This window comes from Mastigoproctus giganteus, chromosome 1, assembly GCF_048544385.1.
Source record: "Mastigoproctus giganteus isolate SK-2022 chromosome 1, ASM4854438v1, whole genome shotgun sequence".
NCBI lineage: Eukaryota > Metazoa > Arthropoda > Arachnida > Uropygi > Thelyphonidae > Mastigoproctus > Mastigoproctus giganteus.
Window position 1 is genome coordinate 11,626,569 of NC_143575.1, and position 23,080 is coordinate 11,649,648.

Genomic DNA, 23,080 nt, shown 5'->3' on the forward strand with positions numbered 1-23,080 from the left:
GTCGTTGTGTTGTTTGCTAGATGAAAAAAATCCCAGTTTCAGGGAGAATAAGTTACTTAAATGTAGGCAGTGAGTGGTATCTACACAGACAAGCAGCTAAATTAAAAAAACAAACAAACTTTTAATTACATTTTAAATCGGGTTGATTAATGTACGCAGTATGTTACATTTCAGGAGCGTTAGATTTTTTCCTTAAATTTGTTTTTTTTTTCTGTGATTGAATAGAAATGAAAAGTAAATATAGTTATCTCGTTATCAATTAACTACTAATATTATAACTTTAGAGAAACATACAACAAAACTCTAGTGTTACGTTCTCAAAACTTAGCCGTTCAGCTTAATTACATCATTTCTGCACGCCAACTACTTAGTTAAAAATTTGTATCATTTAAGTATATTATATCTCATGTTTGTTAATTGGTTTTTAGGAGCATTAGCAACTAAAGGCCATATTGCTCTGGTATCTCATGTTGTGAATACTTTCATGATTTACCAATGATATTGCACTACCTCGAATAAGTAACGCTTTACCATAGGAGAAGATTATTGTTATTTATTCTGGGCGGATACCACAACCCATAGGGTACTGTTGGCTGCGTGCACAAATAAGGCTATAGCAACCTGAGGCTATAGTCCTAAATTTGCGTTGTAATTTAATTACTTTACACCATCAGGCATCTCTCATATTGTGCAGTTATACTTCGCAACTGCGTTTTCATCAATGAAACATCGGGGTACCTGCTCACCCACCGATGAGGAGCCAATAAGGTCCGAACCAGTGCCGTATGGGTGGTAGTATCCGCCGAGAATAAATAACAATAGCCTTCTCCACTGGCGAAACATTACTCATTCGAGGTAGATCAATATCGTGGTAACTCGTTGTGAAGGTATTCACAATATGAGATATAATTACCATCAGGGGTAAAGGAAAGGGTTTTTGCTTCCGTAAAAGTGAGTTTTTTTTTTTTTTTTATGAAAACCCCAAACACGAAAGGTATCAAAACCTATAGTACTTAGTACCGTGCATGGGTTGAAGGAGAAGTATGGGGCAAGGGGATGCCAGAAACTTTGCTCTTGAGACTAAACATGGGTTTCACCACTTCAAGCCTCCAATAAGCAAAGTGGTGGTATTTCACCGGTTGATGAAAGTCATCTACCACCTTGTCTCAGACAGTTTTTAAATTCTGTACAGTTGGATAAACTGATGATGTTGCCAACAGCAAATTCTAAGTGGGAAGCATTCAAGGAATTAATCGTGGAAGCTTCTAAAAGTTTCATACCTATTAAGAAATATTGTTTAAGGTTTAGGACTTAATGGTTATCAAATGAACTAATGAGACTCGTGACAGCGAAGAAAAATGTATGGGATGCATATATATTAACAGGTGACACAGAAACCTATGGCAGATATAAGCTAGTCTGTAATCAAGTCACAAAGGAGGTTAGGCAGGCGAAGGCAGATTACGAGAAATCTTTGGCAAAGGCTGCTAAGAAAAACAGCAAGGATTTCTTTACTTATATAAAGTCTAAAAGAAAGGGGGTGAATCTGATTGGTCCAATTGATATCGATGGTTCGACTGTTGATGATGCTGCTCAGATAGCAAACAAATTGAATGAGTATTTTGCATCTACATTCACACATGACGAGTTATTAAGGTTTGAAAACACCTTGTAGAAGGGTGCTTAATGATTTTGTAATAACTGAGAGCAAAGTGGAGGAGAAACTGTTGAAGTTAAACATAAGAAAGGCACCTGGGATCTATCCAGTTATATTAAAGGAGGCGGCAAAGGAAGTAAGCAAACCCTTAGTCATAATTATGAGAGCATCCTTGGATTCAGGGGAGTTCCCAACGGACTGGAGATATGTAAATGTTCGCCCAATTCACAAAGGGGAATCGAAGGGTGACAAGAGTAATTACGGACCAGTTAGTTTAACTTCTGTTCCGGGTAAAATAATGGAGTCACTGGTTAAAGATGCATTGCAGGATCATCTAGACAAGACTGCAGCAACAATTCAGACACAGCATGGGTTTGTTAAGAGAAAGTCTTGTCTGACAAATTTGATTGGTTATTATGATGTGGTTACAAAGGAACTGGATGCAAAAAATAATTTTTATATCATATACAGTACTTGGATTTCAGGAAAGCTTTTGAAACTGTTGCGCACGGAAGACTACTGTACAAATTGGAGCAGAATGGTATTAAGGGTAAGTTGCTACAATGGATAAAAGGATGGTGAGTGGGAGAAGACAGAGAGTGGTAATCAATGGGTGCTGCTCTACGTGGACTAATGTTATTAGTGGAGTCCCACATGGTTCGGTGTTGTGTCCACTGTTGTTTTGTATATTTATCAATGATATTGATGAAGGTATATCAGGCTTAGTGTCGAAGTTTGCAACAGGATCTAGAAAATTTGGGCGGATGGGTAGAGAAGTGGCAACTGAAGTTTAACCTTGACAAATGCAAAGTACTGCATATGGGTAAAAGTAACCCCAGAGAAACGTACCAACTGTGTGGTACTACACTTAAGGTTGTAGAAAATGAAAAAGACCTGGGAGTAATTGTGCAGTCAGATATGAAGTTTTCTGAGCAATGTAGACAGGTAGCCAGAGCAGGTCATGGGGTTTTGTCAATGATATATAAGAATTTTGCTAGCAAGAAAAAGGAGGTGATTGTCCCTCTGTACAAGGCAATGGTCAGGCCATGCCTTGAGTACTGCGTGCAGGTCTGGAGGCCTCATTTTAGAAGGATGCAGATTTGCTTGAGCGTGTACAGAGAAAGGCAACAAGATTGGTGAAGGGAATGAAAGGATCCTCTTACCAAGAGAGGCTTATGTTCCGAAAATTGCAGCGGCTGGAGACTAGGCACCTGCGAGGTGATCTGATTGAGATGTATAAGGCCTTGAATGGGTTGAGCACGCTGAATTCTGATGGGATTCTTCCACTTGTTCAGATTACGAACCTAATAGGGCATAAATTCAAATTGAGGAAAAACAGATGTAGAATAGATGTGCGGAAATTTGCCTTTAGCCAGAGGATGGTTAATTGCTGGAACAAACTTCAATCTGTCGTTGTGGAAGTTGATTAGTTAAATAAATTTACGGAGGAACTGGACAAACATTTGGAGGGATTCGTTTTGTAAATTTAAAAAAAAAATTTTTTTGGCTGATGCTGCATAAGCTCATACACTTGCTTTCTTGCATCACATGCCATTACTACTACTACTACTTAAATGATGCCAATTTTTAACTACTTAGTAGTTGGCTGCGTGCAGAAATGACGTAATTACACTAACTTGTACGTAAGTTAACTTCTTTCGCAACTTGAGACTATAGCCCTGAATTTGCGTCGCAATTTAAATTACAGCTGTATAATATTTATTACTCTCCTCCAGTATATTATTATTTTTTTAAGTATCTCTTCACAAAAGACACGTTCAAGTTCCACACTGCAACATAGGGAAAGCGTACGCTTGCACGGACTGTCGAAAGCTAGATAAAACTATATTACTATACATAAAGCTACATAAAACTATATGTAATCTACGAATTTCTTTTTCCTTGGAATTTTTATGAAAAAAAGATATAATAATTGTCGAATTTCCATTTGTCAGATTTTAAATAAATTTGGAATGGTAGGGATAGGGTTTTTTTTAAGTGCATCAGCGACTGAGGCCATATTGCTGCGTGTTCTGTGGTCGATTTTCTGTTTGCTGGACGAAAAACCCGAGTTTCCGGAAGAAAAGCCATGGCACCCTCGCCTGCGAACCAACTAACTCAGTGACGTTGTGAAAAAGGCCCATAAAAATTCATCGACGGTCTCGAACTTGGGTCTTTTCCACCGTGTGGGGAGAACGACGAGTCTACCAACTGTACAATTCTTTATTGTACATGTCCAAATTTCTCTTCAGTACGAGCCTTAGAACTTGCCCCAGAGCCCTCTACATATGGATACTTTAATTTTAACAATCCTGTGCTTATTTATTTCTCCAACCAACGCACAGCAAGCTTAAACTAAAATTCATTCCAGTAAGCAGGTGGATTAACACAACCAGCGATGACCAATCCAAACATGCTGTTATGTAGGAGAACCTATTAACTTACATGATTTATTTAAGCTGAGTGAATGTGCTACGTAGCGCAAAACGGGTCACCTACGGTCTACGTGTAAGTACCCTTATCTTTCAGGCGCAAACAAATTTCCTGAAACTTTTCATTTGAATTTTACTGGAGAGCTAATCCAAAAGTTTGAGAACCTTTACCAGGGCCCTTTCCAATATTCTGGAAAAAAAAACCAGGTGCCTTGGTGCCTGCAGTGGCTTGGTCAATTGTTCCTGGCCTTGGAAAAGTTCACGCCTTTTTTAATCATAATCAGTTTAAATCAGTTTAGCTTTAACTGATCCATACTAAGCACTTGTTCCTACGTTGTTTATATGAGGGGCGGTCAATAAGTATTCATCTCACCTAAAAATATTTGAGTTAGTGATTTGAAAGTTAGCTGGCAATTTCATTCTTCTGTATGTTGGTACATTCCAAAGTTCCATACAGTATTTTTCCTATCTGTGGATAAGCTCTTTCAGTCATACTGAATGTTTATTTACCTCCTCATCAGTTAGAAATCTGCGGGCCTCTAATGATTTCTTCATTTTAGGGAAGAGGAAGAAGTCTGAAGGTGAGAGATTGGGAGAATAAGTTGGGTTCCTTAGATTTTCAAAGTCCCCCGTGAGAGTAGCCACGTGAGCACAGAGCACTGTCGGCTATATGGTGGACGCTTTTGGACAGCTCCCCGCAACTCTTCACTTGACAGCTTCTCTCAACTTTCCCAGGAGGTTTCTGTATTATTCGTTAGTGATGGAGTTGCTTTTTGGGAGATAACCTGTAAGGAGGAACCTTTAGAGTTCCAGAATACTGACAACATGATTTATTGGCAGACCTTGACTTTTTTGAGGTTGAAGATGAATGTTTCCACTGTTTTTTCATCTTTTCTGTTTCTGGTCACAGTGATGCACCCAAAAGCCAAGGTTCAATTCCATTGTCACAACTGGGTAAAAAATTATTCTCTCTCTCTCTCTCTGCAAAGCTGCAACATTTGTGCGGAACACTTTCCTGTGAAGCGTTTGACGAGGTGTCAACAATCTCGGACCTCAACGGGCTGCAATCTTAAACATCTGCAGGAATTCATGCTTTATGGTGTAGATTCACGGCTAATGTTAATTTTATTTGCTATAAAATTTATAGTCATACGTCTGTCTTCAAGGACTGGTTGTTCTACTTTAGCCACAATGGCAGGGTCTGTAGCTGAGATGGGTCTACCTTCTTGTTGGTCATCGTGCACATTGCTTCAAATTAAATACTCATATGTAATCTATTATGTAATTATTAGACATCAATTCAGAAGAGGCAGCAACCAACTGTCTATCTCCACCGGCTCTTAAATAGGTTTAGGCGCATCAGCAACTTTGGCCATACTGCGCCATTGTGTGCTATATCTGAACAAGTGTGCACTCACGGGCCAATTTCCACGTTGTGAGAACTAAAAAAAAAAAAAAAGGAATAACTCATTGGAGAGGACTTTAGAAAATTCGCCAGTCATACACAGAAAAAAAAAAAAAACTCAGACCTCTCCAACCAAGTGACCAGCGGCGAAACCATTATAGCGTCAGGGAGGACCTCTACACCGGAAACGGTTGTTTGATTACCTTATTAGCCTTTTATACCTTCAAGTGTTGGTATGTACATCAAAATAAATATATCGACGTATGCTGAATATTCCACTGAAAAAAATCAAAAGAAAACAAGAGAAATCTTTAAGGAATCTCGAGAAGCTGCAGATTCTTATATGTAAGAATCACTTGCGGTTAACAGGGCTGGAAAACACGTTCGTGGGTAGCCCAACAGTTGGTTTAATCACGTTCTACCCGCACCGGGTACAAGAGACATGAGTTCGAATCCCATCAATGGCGCGAGCAATTTTTATAAATACATATAATCTTTATTGTAAGGTACAAAAGTGCACGCAGGTACCCAGACTTTATTTCACGGAACTAAGCCAGGAGTTAACAAGCGGCTGAGATATCACCTCGCCGGAAATATACAGAGTAGATTACATTTCCTTAAAAATTAATAAAATAATAAATCAATATAAAATACATAAAAAATTACACAAAACAGTTTTCTTGAATTTGGTTTTCTATCAAATTCTTGCCAAGCCGGAGCAATCTCACATGAATTGATGGTTGTGGGGCTCTTTAAAATGAAACATTTTAAACATTTTCTACATTTTAAAATCTTTAAAATGTAGCCTCGAAGGAAGAGCAAGAAGCTTCGGAGTAGAGCACTGGTTGGGTGCTGAGATTCTTCCAGTGATCATTTTGATGGTGTAGATTAGTCTTCTTTCGTGCATTAAGGCTGAAAATCTGGTTAAGTTCAGTGCCTTGGCCATCGGTGATCTCTGTTGCTCTGGTGGGAGATGACACTTCCAGGTTGACCACTTCAGGAGCCAGTATTCTGCGGCTTTTAATAGTTTAATTGTTGTTTGCAGCCGAGCCCCAGAACTCTACTCCATGCAGTACGCCTTCGAAAATGATCATTCTGATATACACTGAATGATCACTGAATTATTACCACCTAATCTACCTAATATTTCGTAGGTCCTCCTTCTGCCCTCAGTACAGCAGCTAACCGACGTGGAATTGATTCAACAAGATGTCGGAAGCGTTCGGGAGGTATGCCCAACCATGCGGTGTGTAATGTGGCTAGTAATGCAGGAATGGAGGTGATTGGTGTATCCAGACGCCTGATATGCCTTTCCATAGTGTCCCACAATTGCTCTATGGAATTGATATCGGCGGGTGTTCGGAGGCCATCGATATGCTGGAAGTCAGAAGTGGGTTCCTCAAACCATTCCTGCACATCAAGTGCCCGATGGCTCGGTGCATTATCATCTTGGAAGAGACTATCGCCATTCTGGAAAATATGTAACATAGCGGGGTGTACACAGTCAGCAAGCAGTTGACGATAGCGGAGACCAGTGGCCTGCACTTGTGGGAGTGGCCTGCACTTTTTATACCATGCATGATGGATCAAAAGCCTCATGTTGTTGACGCCAAATCCGTACACGACCATCCACGGTTTGGAATCAATAACGTAACTCATCCGCCCAGCACACCTTCTTCCAGTCTTCTAACGTTCAACTTGCATGCTCTTTGTACCAGGCGAGTCTTTTACGCCGATGAACCTTGGTTAGGATAGGATGCTGAAGGGGTCGTCTGCTGGTATAGACCATACGTGCGAGCGTGCGACGCATGGTCATGCCAGATATTGTACCGGGTTGGCCCATGCTGTATTGGGTAGTCAACTCTTCAGCAGTGCTGCGCCTGTTCGAGTCGTCGGACCCTTTTTCAGTTTTGAAGTCGGGTCGTTGTTTGACCATTTTGACGCCAGTACTGGTACACTTTAACAACGGCGGCTCTCGAAAACCCTACCAGTTCAGCGTTTGGGAAATTGAGGCACCAGCTCGTCGAGCTCCCACAATCTGTCCTTTATCAAAGTTTGATAAATCATTCCTTTTACCCATCACGCTCGGAATTTTACTACCTACTGAACCATTGGCATCTATCTATGCTACGTAGGTCGAGTAACTGTGGTCACCAGATCGCATTCAGTTTTCATAGGGGTGGTCATAATTCAGTGATCGCTCAGTGTACATTTTTATCAGATTTCTGTTCTGATTATGTAACAAATGCTGCTTGGCAATCCACCGTTTACTATTGAATTTGGCACAGATCTTTTTGCTTTTCGACGCGGGGGATCAAGACTCCGCGAATCGCGGGCTGAATTATGGTTGATGTGGGTTTCAGTGAGGTCATGATGGCGGATTTTTCAAGGTTAACTCTCAATCAAATCTCGTGAGGTAAAAGGTAAAGGTAAAGTGCAGCCATTATCAACCCACTGAAGGATGGAAGCCTCCTCAACAATTCATGCTGAGGGAAATGGACCATAATCCGCCACGCTGGTCCAGTGAGGGTTGGCAGATCGACCGTATTCAGCAGTGAGGGGCTTGAACCCCGGTGTACTCAAAGAGCGTGTGCTATTCCACTCCTGCTCCTGACCACTCGGCTACCGAGAGGTACTGCTGCATTTCTGATAAAGTCTTGTTGATGTGTACTGTAGTGTCTATTGCTTCATCGGCCGATTTTATTTTTGTTAAGAGCTTCAACGTTGTTGAGTTTGTCGGTCTGAGGAGGAAAGAGTTGTATGTTTTTCCCCCAAAAGTCGTGTTTTGTTTTTCATTCAGCAAACAACAAATCTGCCACAGAACACATGCAATTTAGACATATTATACACGGCGCAATATGGTCTGATGCGTCTAAAACGCTATAACATTAACAATCCTAGCAAAGCCAGACATTTTAACCGTTGTTTGTGTAAATATAAATTAATTGGACAGAAAGTTACAATAAAAAAAAAAAAAAAAAACCACTACTCAGTTCGTTCTTAATATTTTAAGATCGTCATAATAAGAAGTTAAAGAAAAATGCCGCTGGGCCTACATAAGTTGTATCTTATTGCATGGTATTAACCCATCACTCTAACATTAACATTTCATAGGGCACCTATAGATGAATACGCCGATCTTTTGATATTTTTCACATTTAGTTAGATGATAGAACTCCATCTTGAACTTGAAACCGAGTAGTGGAACACTTTATTTTTTGAACTGGGTAAAAAGCAGGGTATAAATGCACACCTTGCGGTGTGCATTTACTGGACTCTACTTTCCTTGATGAATTATTTGTGTTAACCCATGGCAACGACTGTTCGGGCTATGATAAATACTATTACATTGTTTTCTTCCCTACAGTTTAAAGACTGAAACATGCAATAAAGGGGTTAATAATAATTTATGCATCAATTTCTTGTAATGAGAACTATTGCAAAAATAAATATACAAATAATGTCAAGGACTTGTATCCAAGTTTGACATAATGAAAGAAATGTGACTGAAGCGTGTAGGCAGTAAGGGATCACTTCCTAGATAAACAGAATTAAATTATAAAAGCTTAAACTCGGCAAATTTATAGCGCCTGCGGTCAATGAAGGCACTTCATTCTTCTCCATGCTTTCTGAAGCACTTTTTCGTGAACGCCGTGTCAGAGGTTATGATCGAGATCGATTATAAATCGCTTCGTCATCAATAGTATCCGGGGAAGAGATCACCGCTTCGGGCTCAAAGTAGAGACGGTTTCTGACGAGGGCGAAGCAAAGACGTGAGAAAGGGCTTAGAAGAGATGACCTCAACCTGCATACCGGCGTGGAGGCCGTTATTAGCAGGTCTTTGCTCGCTTGTGCAGACCTCGGGTGTGCCCCGGAATGGTCACATCGTGAGCGGGGCTATGCCGGCAATCAGGGTTCGGACTGCATTATATCACAGTCTCCGCCTTTACATAACCAGGTTCCGCAGAAATGGCGGCAGCCATTTAAGCACTTTCGCATAAACACGGGTTACGGAGCACAAAAGGGTTAATATTGGTAGGCGAGATTTCGTACGGCGATGACGTCTGAACCGCAATTTACAGCATTCTCCAAATGTGCGTTATTACCTAAACGTAATTAACACCTAACATATCCACGACTCGTTAACAAATAGCTGCACTTATTCTTGTTTCTGCATACTGACTAGTTAGAAATCGATGTTTGCGAAGTATAAAAGTAACTCTTTAGAATTATTTCGACTTTGAATTTCGTCGCCAGGAACTGTCATTTTTTTTAAAAGTGTGCCGAAAATCAATTTAGAAAGTGTGGACAATTTGAACACCTTCAGTAGTTGGATTCTTAGAAACTGTTTCATTGAGACAGCTAGCATCCGCTACTGAGCTGGAATAATTTGCTCAACAGTTTCTAGCTTGTTACCAAAGCTGCTGCATTTTGGTGAAAAAAAAAAAAAAAAAAAAAAAGACGATCTTTAAAGCTGTTAGGCAGAATACCCTAACGTATGAATGCAGATTTGGTTTCTGTGCTCTGTTCCACCTTCTAAGTTACCACACTGGAACTCGGTTTCATTAAAAACATGACAGCAACAATAGTTAACAAGTTCGCCAAAGGTTGAAAAATATTGTGGCATTCATAACACCGTTGAGAATGGCCAGAGGTCCCCCAACTTTTATCCCTTGCGCCCGCTTAAAAATTTCATAAAATTCATGCTCGTCATCTTCCAGAAAAAAATGCAAATAAGCATATTTGACATAAAGTTTAGCTGTGAGCAAACAGTCTTTTTAAATATTAATCTTTGAGAGTAAATGCATTTGAAGCATCTATATGGGCTTCATAAAAATAACCCGGTTTACCCCCCGTCCCCCCAAAAAAACTAAGGCATCGCACATAATTTGAGAACTCTGCCCTAGGGCAGAGTTCTCAAAGTCTGTAAACTAATTTAGTTGGGTAGATTACAGCAGAGGGCAGAATTCCTATATATAGTCCATCCAAGTAAGTTAGTCCCATTACTGGCAACGTGCCAGGAATATTTCATTTCTATAGTAGGAGGAGTCAGATTATAGCGCAAGATTTAAACTCACGGTCTTGTGCGTTACTGTATTACGTGTTTATAAACAAGCGATCTGCATTAAAATATACAAATGGCCAGCACCTGTTTCATAGAGAAAGAGAGGAATACCTGCACACAGATACGTAAGGAAAGAAAATTTTATTCATTGTTATCAAACATCTTGTAAAAGAATTAAATGATAAACTAAGTTTCCAATCAAGCAAGCAACAAAGCGTTCTGGTGCAGAAACATTTTCAGAGCGATTCATGAAAAAAGGATTTGAAGTCAAGCAAAACGTCAGCGTTCTCCAAGTTTGTTATCACTCAAGAAATGTATTGAAAACTTTTCTAAGTAGGGGCGCTCACATCTGGTGAGTATGGCTTGGCACACCCAGGGTCCTGAGCTGGATATCACCATTTTTCTCTTTTTTGGTGATTCCTTTCTACTTCTGACTCTTGTTTTATTCTCTGGACCAATCTTCGCAATGTCATAAGGTATATTCAAATCAATGTGCTTCTATCTGCGGCGTAGACAGCCATACGAGCGGATATCAATTGAAATTCGTTGTGACGAGGGTTGTAGTGAGGAGAGGAAACGATTGTGGACTCTTCTTATTGATCGATGCCAAAATAGATGGAACAACTGCACCAAGGGTTTAATAACCAAAAAGTTTCTTCCAAGCATCAAAAAGTTTGGGAAGGGTATGCCAAGCTGGTTTCAACCAAATCTATATTCAACGTTCCTGCTTGGAAAATTAAATGATTTAGGTATTTCAGCACGTTCATCCAGTACTTGTGGAGAAACAGAAGACTGGGTACATCTTCTGTTTAGGTGCCCCGAATACCAGGATCTATGAGAAGAATTGATTGATGGAGCACCCAGCGTGCAAACACTGACTTCTGGATGTGAGGCCCTTCTACTGAAGACAAGGGCAGGCTTTGGTGCTTTCCAAATTTTTGTTGTACAAGTTTTCAAGAGGCGACGAGTTCTGCTGCAAATGGAGCAAGAACAACGTTGATAAAATTACCTGAGTACCTCCATGGCACATCAAATTTTCTTGAGTGAAACGGATGTAGCACAATAAAGTTTTTTCGTGACTCAAACTTATACAACATGTAGAATGTTTCTGTCAGCTGCGGCAATCAAACCGGAAGAGGTGATTTGACTACAGGTGAATTTCGTGTAAAACTCACATCTTCTATTGTATTCTTTATGGAGGTGAAAACCAATATCCTCTTCGGTGACTATTTCTTCCTTAAAAAGGTGAACGATGCAACATCGTATTGAAAACAATTTCAACCATGCCGTGAAAGCTCCTATAACGTTTTCTTGAATGATCCTTGCTTCATGAGTTGAACCTCCGGCAAAATCATACTGAAATTGTAATTCCAAGGTGTCACCAGTTCCTACAACATGATGTCCTAAGGTGAGCTGTTTCATTTGTCGATCATTACATTACAGCAAGGCGGTTCCTTGTGCCGTGGACGACAGCAGATCAGTGTGATGCGGTTCTTCAAACTGCAGGCACGAGCTTTGGCAGCTGCTAGATAATCACTAATAATTCGAGAGGACTAGTACAATAGGCCAGACAACAATCCCTAGTTTGCCCACATTTCATCAGCGAGTGCTCTTTCAAAGCGGAGTATTCGAGGACAGATGCTTCCCTAAGTGGTATTTCAAGTCTGAGTACTCGACGAGGATAAGTGATTCAGATTGTGCATTTCATCACTGATTGGTCTTTTAAGTCGGTGAACTGGACGAGTCTATTGGAAACGTCAACCTCTAACTAAACATATTTCAACGAAGGCCGCCGTAGCCTAGTGGTCATGCGCGCGGGTGCATAAGTACACGTGCCTTGAGTGACCGAAGTTCAAGCCCGTGACTGCTGAATACGGTGCTGTTTCTTGTATTCTGTGTATCTTGTAAACTGCTCTAACCGTTTGGTCGTCCCGGAGCATAAACAGAAAATTTATTTTTATTTATTATGAGGTTGATGCATTTTCAATAGATCTGTGTTCACTTCTAACTATAATTTACTGATGAGAATAGTTCTGTGGTGTGAAATTCAGCTTTTCGGGTAATATTTCATTTATTAAAAAGACTTTTCTTTCTCAGACTGGACATTACATTGAAATTGCATGCACTGACGGCAATTTCTCACTAGCTACTTTCCGTAGCAGGGAATACAAACTCATTTTATATGAACTGCAGCTCTTCAATATCTTATAATTGTGCGGGAACATGAAGTGCAGAACTTCAATATCTTGTAATGGAACGGGAATAGTGATGTAAGTCTGTAAATATCTGTACAGTATTGTGATTAGTGGCGGGGATTACAGGAAAGCTGGCTGGGACCGCCTAGTACAATAAATAAATAATAAAAAAAATAAAAAATGTCATAACGTGAAAAATCCAAGGTTTTTAAATTTATGATAAAACAAAATGCCAACAAACCTAAATTAATTCACTAAAAAACTGAATATAAATTTTAATTGATAAAGAGAAACTGCAAGGAAATTCTTAACGAGATGGGACTTGTTGGAAGTAAATTAAATCATCATACATATAGAGTATTTGCAGGAAATGAAACAAATAATAATTGAAACAGGCTGTTTTAATTGAAGGGGAGATTTTTCCTAAATCTGATTTAATCTATAAAGAAAACGCTATTACGAGAGGTTATCACGACCAACACACACACAAGAAGGGGGTATCAAAAGGTTCGTACCCATACCTAGAAATAATAGACCTAGAAAGGTGAAATTTCACAGGAATTTTAATCCTTTTCTATGTATTCTCCATGTATAGTAACACATTTCTCCCATCTATGGATCAGTTGTTTAATGCCATGCCTTGATCATAGAATCCGCACTTTTGTCTGAAACCACGATTCCCCTTCACTCACTGATGACTTCCTAAGACGAATCAAAGCGGCGTTAATGCAATGGTTTCATTTCTCGAAACAAGAAGTCTGACGGTGCTAGGTCAGACGAATAGGTGCTGCAGTAGTACAAATCCAACAGTTGGCGGGAGCATTGCATTCAGCATTGCTTCTGCAAAGGCGTCAGCAATGTTGGATCCCATCGTGCGGAGACGTTAGACTTGTGTAGATGGTAATATAAAATGCTGTAGGCAGACCCATAACTAATTCCCGCTGCATTTGCGATGAAATGAATTGTCACACGGGTGACTCAGCACCAGCTGTCAACCTTTGCAACTGTCTCACTGTCTGTGGATGTTGATGACCTTCCTTCTCTTGGCTCGTCAAAGATACTTGTTCAGGTTCCGGGCTCCACCTGTGGTGTACGATCACCTACGGAAGTGAAATTTCACATGATTGTCTAGACCAAAATGCTCTAAAATTATAGCAGCAATCTGGCAACAACTGCAATTAAATTTAACATAGATTGCTACTATCATTTAGAGCATTTTTTTTTTTTTTTTGCAAGGAAAAAAAAAAAAAAAGTTAACCAAGTTTTATTTCCCCATTGGAGAGTGGATAATTGAAAAGCACAGGTTGTTTTGCGGGGCAGAGTTTTCCAAAATAGAAGGCGGATTGTAGTGTACTATCATCAGCTTAAGTATGGATGGGATTTCCAGTCAGTGGAAGAAAGTCATTAATGTACAAGAGAAGAGTGGGAGAAAGAGCTGAACCTTTAGGAATACCAACATTAGTGGAGAAATCTGGGGGGGGGGGCGATTAGATAGGAAGTTTTTAATAAGAACAGGAAGGTGACCCCTAATTTAATGAAAGTCTTGTAATATGCCAAATCGCCAGGCTGTGGCATGCGTTTTTTCAATACCAAATAAAACTAACACGAAAGTTTTAAATCTGATTAAATTATCCAACGTGGACCTATTCCTTTGGAAGCTATACTGTGTCTTGGAAAGGATACAATTTGTTTCTAAATATTATACAAGGTTTAATGTGATACAAATATTAGCCATTCTTTCCAGGTGCACGCAAATACAGCTTGTCTGAGCGATGTCCTATCGCTCAGATAATTAACCGAATTTTTAGGATCATTTCTTGGCTTTGGGAAGGCAAGGAATTGCCTTTCTTCAGGAATCCGGTAACTCACTGTCAAGAAATCATGAATTAAATAAGATTAGATGATCTTTAGATTGTGTTGTAAGGCGTTTTATCGTTTCATAGTGGATGTCATCTGGCTCCATAGCACTTTCTCACAAGAAAATGAGTGCTGTTCTTAATTCTTCCGGTGTGAAGGGACTCAGGGCTCTCTTCTCCTCAAAAGAGTTTAAGTTCTTTTGAGGAGAAGTTTAACTCACATATCTCTTTTAGGAGCAGAAACTTTGGAAAGAATGATGTTATTGCAGAGATTTTTGTATTTTGTTTCCCATACTGTATTTGCAACTGCAGCAGGATCTGCAAATGCATATCTATTGTACTCTATGATAACTGAAGGGTACAGTATATATTTTCCGATCTTATTCCAGCCTACTTTTGAGCAAGTAGCCTGAGTTAGAGGGTAAATGGCCTGTAGTACTGGGATCCATTGCTTAAATATAAATACGTATATCCAGTAAAAAATTTAATACACATTTAATTATAAATAGTTTGCAGCTTTCGAGGATAAACAGGCCTCTTCGTCAGCAAATACTAACAGAATGGAGACGTTAGAGACAAATTTGTCTCTAACATTGCAGCTGCGGCTATTAGAGAATTCCGGCGTCAGAAGCGCATAGGCCCACGTGGACCTATGACTGTTTGTGCTGTCCACAAAATTATTGCGAAATTTGAAGGGACAGGATATCTTGGTGTTCAACCAATTAGAGGTCGGAAACGAGTGAATTCCTCTCGGGTTGAAGATGTGGCTATGGCTGTCGTGGATTTATCAAGTCAATCTCCACGTGGTAGCGCAAGTGTGCCAGCTGTTTTTCGTGAAGTGGACATGACGTATTCCACTGCAAGGCCAGTAATGCATCAGGTGTTGCGGTACTATCCTTACAAGATGCACATGCTACAGCAACTAAAGCATGGTGATGCAGACATTCGTTTCACATAGCACTGCAGTTTCTGGCGCGAATGACAGTGGATATCACTTGGCCATGGAACATCCTTTGGAGTGATGAAGCCCACTTCTGCTTAAATGAACCAGTGAATACGCACAACTGTCACATTTGGAGTTATCTAAGAGGTCCCGTTGCATTCTCCAAAACCGACAGTGTGGTGGGAATTTACGGCCACATTCATGATTGGGCCATATTCTGGTTGTAGGGTTTTTTGAAGAACCAGGTGTATTGGGAAGGTGCCAAACTCTGGCAGATCTTAAGGCCAGCATAAGACATCAATGTGCTGGCTATTCTAGAAAATGCTGTTCTTCGAATGGAAACTGTTGTTGACCAAAATGGAGGACACATTGAACAATTGTAGCGCTGTTCAAGTGATTTGTATTGCCACAGCGCCATATAGTGAAAAATTTTGTAATAAATTTTTCCCCCAATAAATGGCGAGCGCATTCTTTATTGTACATGTTGTTCAAATATCTCTTCAGTACGAGCCCTAGAATTCGCTCCAGAGCCCTCTACATAGGGATACTTTAATTTTAACAACCCTGTATATCACAGGGCAGTAATCCATCCTATTGGGAGTCTTCAACTTCAAAAGGTAGTTAAAAGGGGAAGGGAGGGAGAGCAAACAGAAATATCAGGGCAGTAAACGCAAAGGAAGGTGTGCGAAAAAAAAAAAAAAAAAAAAAGTGTTCTGTTCCACATTTAAGAGGGAAAGTTCATTATTTTCGAGCATGCACGCTATTATACGACCCCCCCTCACATTATGCCTACATTACCTCAGATGGTATAATGACCACTGATCCCTTAACAGAAGAACAAAAGAAGGCAATTGTTTGATTAGATCAACAAAAGTGACTGGATATATGCTATATATCCAGTCAGACTTTGATGATCTAATTAAAGTTTCTTTAATTAGATCATCTGTATATAAGCCAGGTGGCATATATATATACAAAAAAGATTGTTCGGAGAAATCTTACAAAGATGCAATGGCAACTACTTCTACGCTGGTAGTAATAGGAATTAAAATAAATAAATAAATTTTGTTTATACTCCGGGACGACCAAACGAGTTCACAAGATAGACAGAATGCAAGAAACAGCACCGTATTTAGCAGTTAAGGCACGTGTACTTATGCACCCGCGCGCCTGACCATTCGGCTACTGCGATTACTTAAAAAGGAGTATGGTTGCCTACTAGGATGGCCGAGCAACTCCATCCCACATTCTGTCTTTACGTATCAGGCTGAAATTCCGTAAAGTAGGGATTCTTATTTGCTTTTAAATATTTCTCCAGAAAACTAGAGTCGAGCTGGTGCCTGTGGAGCAGAGGACCCTTGATGCCATCATCATTCTGTTAGAATCGCGGGAAATTCCACTGAATGAATTTGAATATTATTTGTGTTTGGTGGACCCACTGGACGGCTGTCGAGGGCTTATTCTTCTCCGTTTTAGGTTTTTCGTTTCTTTTTTTGGAGGGGGGGGGGATGGACACTGTTCTACGTCCATTTATTCCTCTGCAAAGAGTTCTACAACCGAATCCTCTGCCCTTCACCTCGACGAGTATATATTATTCTCCAAGAAGTTAGTATTTATTTTAGTAAGGTATAAGGAACTTCATTTCTATTCGTCTTTCTTGCTAGGTGAGAAATTAGACTCTTTCGTAAGCACGTTTAAATTTCCATTTTATGCACGAATAATTTATTAATAAAATCTACTAATAAAAATGGAAATAAAAGTAAACGAAACGTTACGAGTCTTTGAAGATATGGTGAAAACCCCAAGCTGGCGGGTAGGTCTCATTCGCAAGAGTTTTGTAATATGCAGGGGGAAAAAATGAAACAGAAGTAAACTACGAGGATCTGTTGCGTAGGGAGAAATAGAAATATGAAGATGTAAGGAGGTCACTAGAGTTCTTCAGTGCAACGCAGCTGTTGGTGACTGACCAAAGTACAGGGCGCCTCCGTAGCCAGGTGGGAAGGAGCAGCAGTGCGTAGCACATGCTTCTTGATTAGACCGGGGTTCGAGCCCGTCACCACCAAATACGGAGTATGCGGAAAGGTCAAGGAATGACCACCGCATATCCCGGAGCAATATGGCCTTAGTTGCTAATGCTCCTAAAAACCAAATAACGAACGAACGACCAAAGTACAAATTGTAGCATATTTCGCATATCACTAAATATTTCAACGAAATCCTGTTATGGTTCATTAAAAAAATTTTTTTTTTTCCATTAAATAATCTCCAATAGAAAATTTCTAAACTTTATACTAATATTTAATATAATAATAGCTTAGGACCCAGCTCGCTACAACTTGTACAAATTCCATCGGCCTTCATCTCCTATTGGTTGCTTGTGCCTGTTTTATAGTTCAGTGAAAAGCCGGCAGCTGTTTTTCTGGAATGTATGGCAATAGAATTATAAAGGTCTCTTAGCGTGTGGGAAATAATACATCGAACGTCTACAAGAAAAAATAGTCGCCTACATGAACTTCCCTAGCCTCAATGTGCCAGGGGATAATGGATTAACATCTAGCCAGAGGTCAACCCATTGATGCATGTTCGTTTCAAAAGCCAAACACAATGGAAAATGACAGGAAGGGAACTTCAATTTAATCAGGTCACCCTGTTCAATAAGAATGACCATCAACGTCTGGTAGCTACGAAGATGGGAGGAGAAACATTAGATGACCAAAATTGCCCCATTTTCGTAACAGATCCTAGAAGAGTTTTAGAACTTGTCTACCTTTTAAATTCCCACAATAGCATTAAATATATAATTATCACTAAATTCTTCAATAAATATTCTGTTCTGTTTTTTCGCCAAAGGAGCAAAGGCTACGAGGCATCAGGGTGTTGTGCCTGTAAACTGTGTATATTCTATGTTTGCCTCTTTTTCTAGATAAAAAAAAAAAAGCCTGGGGAGAAAGAACTGTAAAGCCCTCAACCCCACTAACCTGGTCAAAGTGCGGGAAAAAAAAAAAAAAAAAAAACAATAAAAATTCCTCTCAACTTGAAGGGATTAAAACGCAGGTTATTTTCTCATACAGAATCGTAACTACTGTGCGCGAGGTTTACATACGTATAGGTTTAAGCGAATATACGTTTTTCCGATTTAGCATAAGAAAATTCAAACCAAGAATTACTTAGACTAGCTGAATACTATTAGAATAAGATACTCCTTTTATAATATAAAGAATCGACTATCTGTCTTCTTCGCCAGGTACAGAGCTCACTTAAAATACACACAAGCAAGAATGGATATTAATTTAAATAAAAGTATGATTCATATTCTTACAATGTTTTTATACACACTCGTATATATCAAATAAATCGTGAATGTGTTGTAGGTACCATATTTGTGAAATGCACAAAACACAAGGAGTGTCGAACTTGAGGTTCAAAAATATGAAAAACAAAAAAGTATTTCTTTTTTTATTAAAATACTATTGTTACAATTTTATTATTTTATGGCAGTGCCAGCGTTAATTTTCTTCCTACAAATAACTATGGGAGAGCTGTAGGAATTACTTTAGATGGACTACTGCTAAAAAGGTTGGGAGGCGCTGAGCTAGAGAACGTATTGTAATATTCATGATTAGAATGTTAGCCTAACCCTCTAGCACGAGCAGTGAACTGATTCCACAATCGATCGTTACGTCAACTGAAACCGAGAGGGAGATAGAGAGGAGAAGATATCTTTAAATGTTTGAGAATCCCCCCCCCGCCCCACCAACCTAAATCGTAATGATTTTATTAAATGAAAGAAATATAACGCTTGATAAATAATTGTTAGCTTTCCTCAGATTTTACTTTTACTTAAAATGCTCAAACTGCACATTTGTGAAACCCCAGTATTTCGTGAAGTTACTTTTACTGATTTTAATGAAATTGCGCAAACTGGAGAAGAATGTTTCAATAATTGGGGACTGTCGTTTTAGTGTTTGTGCTTGTCGAAGCCATGACGAGCTAGTGGATTATTGTTGGTTTGTCTGTTATTCTGTGGTCGATTTGCCTGTTGGAGGAATCCGATTTTCTGGGAAGAGAGGAAAATAATACAGACCTCGCCTGAGACCGACTAACTCGGTCAAGGAGTGAAAAATCCCATATTCCCACCCGTATCCACGCAATCCGACCTTCTCCATATTATGGTGCGGATGACCAGTGATTACAATAAGGGTGTTAAGCGCGAAAGCAATTGGGGTGCACAGCGGGCTGGGTTGGTTGCCGCGTATAGTTAATTTCTGGAATATTTCGTTGTGATAAACTTCTGATGTTGGTAAAGAGCATGAAAAGGTAAAAGTGAACAGTATAGAAAAGAAAAAAAAAAAAAAAAAAATCAGTCATCGAACTATACAGGTTTCAGTACAGTAAAATTTCAAATTCGTTGAAGTAACACAAGAAAACAAAAATTTAGAAACTGCAGGAAAGGAAAAGTAGTACAATATATATATATATATATATATATATTTTGCACAGCGTATAAAAGTAAGAATTTATCGATTTGTTAATATCAATCACATAAGCATATATGATGTCGATACAAATATATGAAAATGAAAAGTTGAAAGAGCTTCGTTTAGTTTTAGAACTTGTTTCTGATTTCATATCAAGCAGTGTGCATACAGCCTTTTAGTACAAAGTGTCATCTAAACAAATTAAGTTGCCCATCCGCTGTGCGCGCTGCAAATGAGAAAATGAAAGTTCGCAAGTGTATACACAGCTGTCAAAATACCTTCAGTATTAATTTTGTACCTGAGGTTAAAATATGGAGTACCACACACTGTACAAAGGCAACGGAGAGAGGTAAATACGGACATGAGGACACGCACGCGTGAAAACTTATTGATCTGCGGAGCACTCACTCTGGTTACCTGCTTAACATGAGCGCCGCGATTTGGAATTAATCTTATCGTACTGTATGCTGCACGTGAGCTTGCATAAGGAGCTACTCATGCGAAACTGAAGTATAAGATTAGTTTTAACCGTAGTACGCGAGTGAATTTTCTGTTTCAACTTAAATCTGCTTTTTCTGAGCTTAAGGCGGGTGACACGTTTAAACAAATGCCCTCCACCTACATAACAAGTGCTTAAAACCGAACTACTGTTTCAGTTCAATGAGATGGCCGACAAGTACCGCATATGCCAGTAAAGGCTTCACCCAGTTACTATTTCGTTAACAAAACGTTTTTAAAACGAATACGATTAACGTACTTGTAGCATGTAATACAGTTTGTATATAGGACATTGCTCCCATACCGACTTGAATACACACTATATGAACAGAATCCAGGGCCGTGCAAACAGGAAGATGTACTGGATGCAACGCATCGAGCCTCAACAAAGAAGGGGGCTTCAAAACATATCTTAAATGGTAGAATATAGATATAAGAAAAGAAAGAGGGAGTCCAAAACCAGCTATGCATCCGGGTCACTAGATACCACTGCACCATCCTGACAAATATGTACGCTATTTAGCATCTTGCACTTCCATATGAACATCTTAAGGATATCAATTATTATATGAATGTACCATCCCATTACCCTGCTTTTCAGGGGCATGTACCAATTATTAAACTGAATAAAGAAATAATTAAATCATAATATTAGAATTATTCAACTGTCCAGTGCAAAGAAAAAATTTCTATTTCAATTAGTGTGAAAGAATCAAGTAACCTTAACATGGAATCTCTTCAGACCAGGTCATTCATGACGGAATTATAACTGGCGCCAAATGAGTATACGCATGCGATACCAAGCGTAGTGAACAACTGGAGCTTCTTCATTCCGAAGCATACGAGGATTTTGTGTCACTACTCTTTCATCAGACTACGGATCTTAGCAAGGTCTAACACCTAAATGGGCGCCAAACGTGAAATCCAATTCATTCTCTCAAGATTTTATCTACGGCGGAAACAATTTCATCAAAAATAAAGCTATGATCAAATTAGCTCTCATTAGAATCCGCATTTTTAATTAATGGAGATAGTACGGAGAGCACAAAGTTATGTCAGTATTCACAGGAACTGGCTTGAAATTTCTTATCTGTGATGGATTTACGCTTCATTTCATGAGATTCCAAACACTTCTTATAGTCAGCGCTCTACTCAGTTAAAGTTGAATTCAAGCATACCAAACTTGCGGACCAACCGGACTTTTTTTTTTTTTTTTGAGGTTACCCAAGAGACTCAATTCTCATCATACAATACGGTCCGGTTCAGTGATCCGAAAATTCATAAACGTAAATAAACAAACTCACCATTAGACAATATTACTAATATCCCTTCCCCTTTTATTTCGTATATAGTACGCGCGTTAGCATATTATGCGTAAAGTGCCTATTGTCTTCACCATGTCCGTTCGCAAGTAATAACTCGCAACTCTCAGCAGATGGATTTTCATGAAATTTTATACAGTATTTGGCTCCTCTAGAACGATTTGTCAAATTTTCGCAAATTTCATTAAAATCAGACCAACAGAAATCCAGCAATTATGATTTTTGTTTCCCCCTCATACACCTATCAAGTAGGCTACCATATACTGTACATCGTAGCTGAAGAACTGGATGTTGCGGTTTTTGTCGTGCGCGGATTGGTAGGGTATAAAAGTCGTTACTTTTTTTTTTTTTGCGGGTTTTTTTTTTTTTTTTTGCTATAAATAATGAGTTACTATTTTATGAACGCGCCTGTAATGTAATGCACTGCATACATTAACTAACTTGGCGCCATCATTATGTCTATATTATTATTATTATTATTAGCCATATGGTGCAAGGAAGCTTGAGGCTTTTGCTGCACCAGCCACAAAAACATTGAGTTACCCCCGAGAGAGAAAACAAGGGTCAGAAGTAGAAGGTAGAAGGGAATCACCAAGAAAGAGAAGAATGACGTAGCCCAGTGGTCAGGAGCGAGAGTGCATAGTACGCGTTCCTTGAGTGGACCGGGGTTCAAGCCCGTGGCTACTAAATGCGATAAATATTTGTATTGACGATTTATTGTAAACTCTACTGACTTGGTTGTCGTGCCGGAGTATAAACAGAAAAAAATAATGATGATATCCAGCTCAGGATCCTGGGTGTGCCAAGCCCATACTAACCAGATGTGCGCCCTTGGGGTAAAATATGTAACAACTCTACTCTCATTGAATAGATTGTCATAAAATTTTATATTTGGATGTTTTAGAAAGGTTTTGTCTTTCTAAAACAGAAGTCAAGCAATCTTTTTTGTTATTCATAAATATCTAGTGTTATCTATACGACGTTATAAATATCTAAAGTTATCTACGCCACTTTCTTAAGCACACTTACCTACTGGCGAATAATCCCCCCGAACCCTCAGAACAGCCTGGATTCGTCGTGGCATGAATTCAACCAGGTGTTCAAAGCGTGCCACAGGGATGTTGGTCTATGCTGACCCAACTACCTCCCGCAATTACTGCAAACTGGATGGTTTCGGATCTTTCTACAAAGAGCTTGTTCCACTCATTCCAAAGGTGTTCAATTGGATT

General features: G+C 39.4%; 1 protein-coding gene across 2 annotated transcripts in view; it reads right to left on the reverse strand.

The window, feature by feature from the left end:
* tgo (Aryl hydrocarbon receptor nuclear translocator homolog tgo) overlaps positions 1-23,080 on the reverse strand; it is a 535,800-nt gene that overhangs the window by 406,236 nt on the left and 106,484 nt on the right. The window lies entirely within an intron of this gene.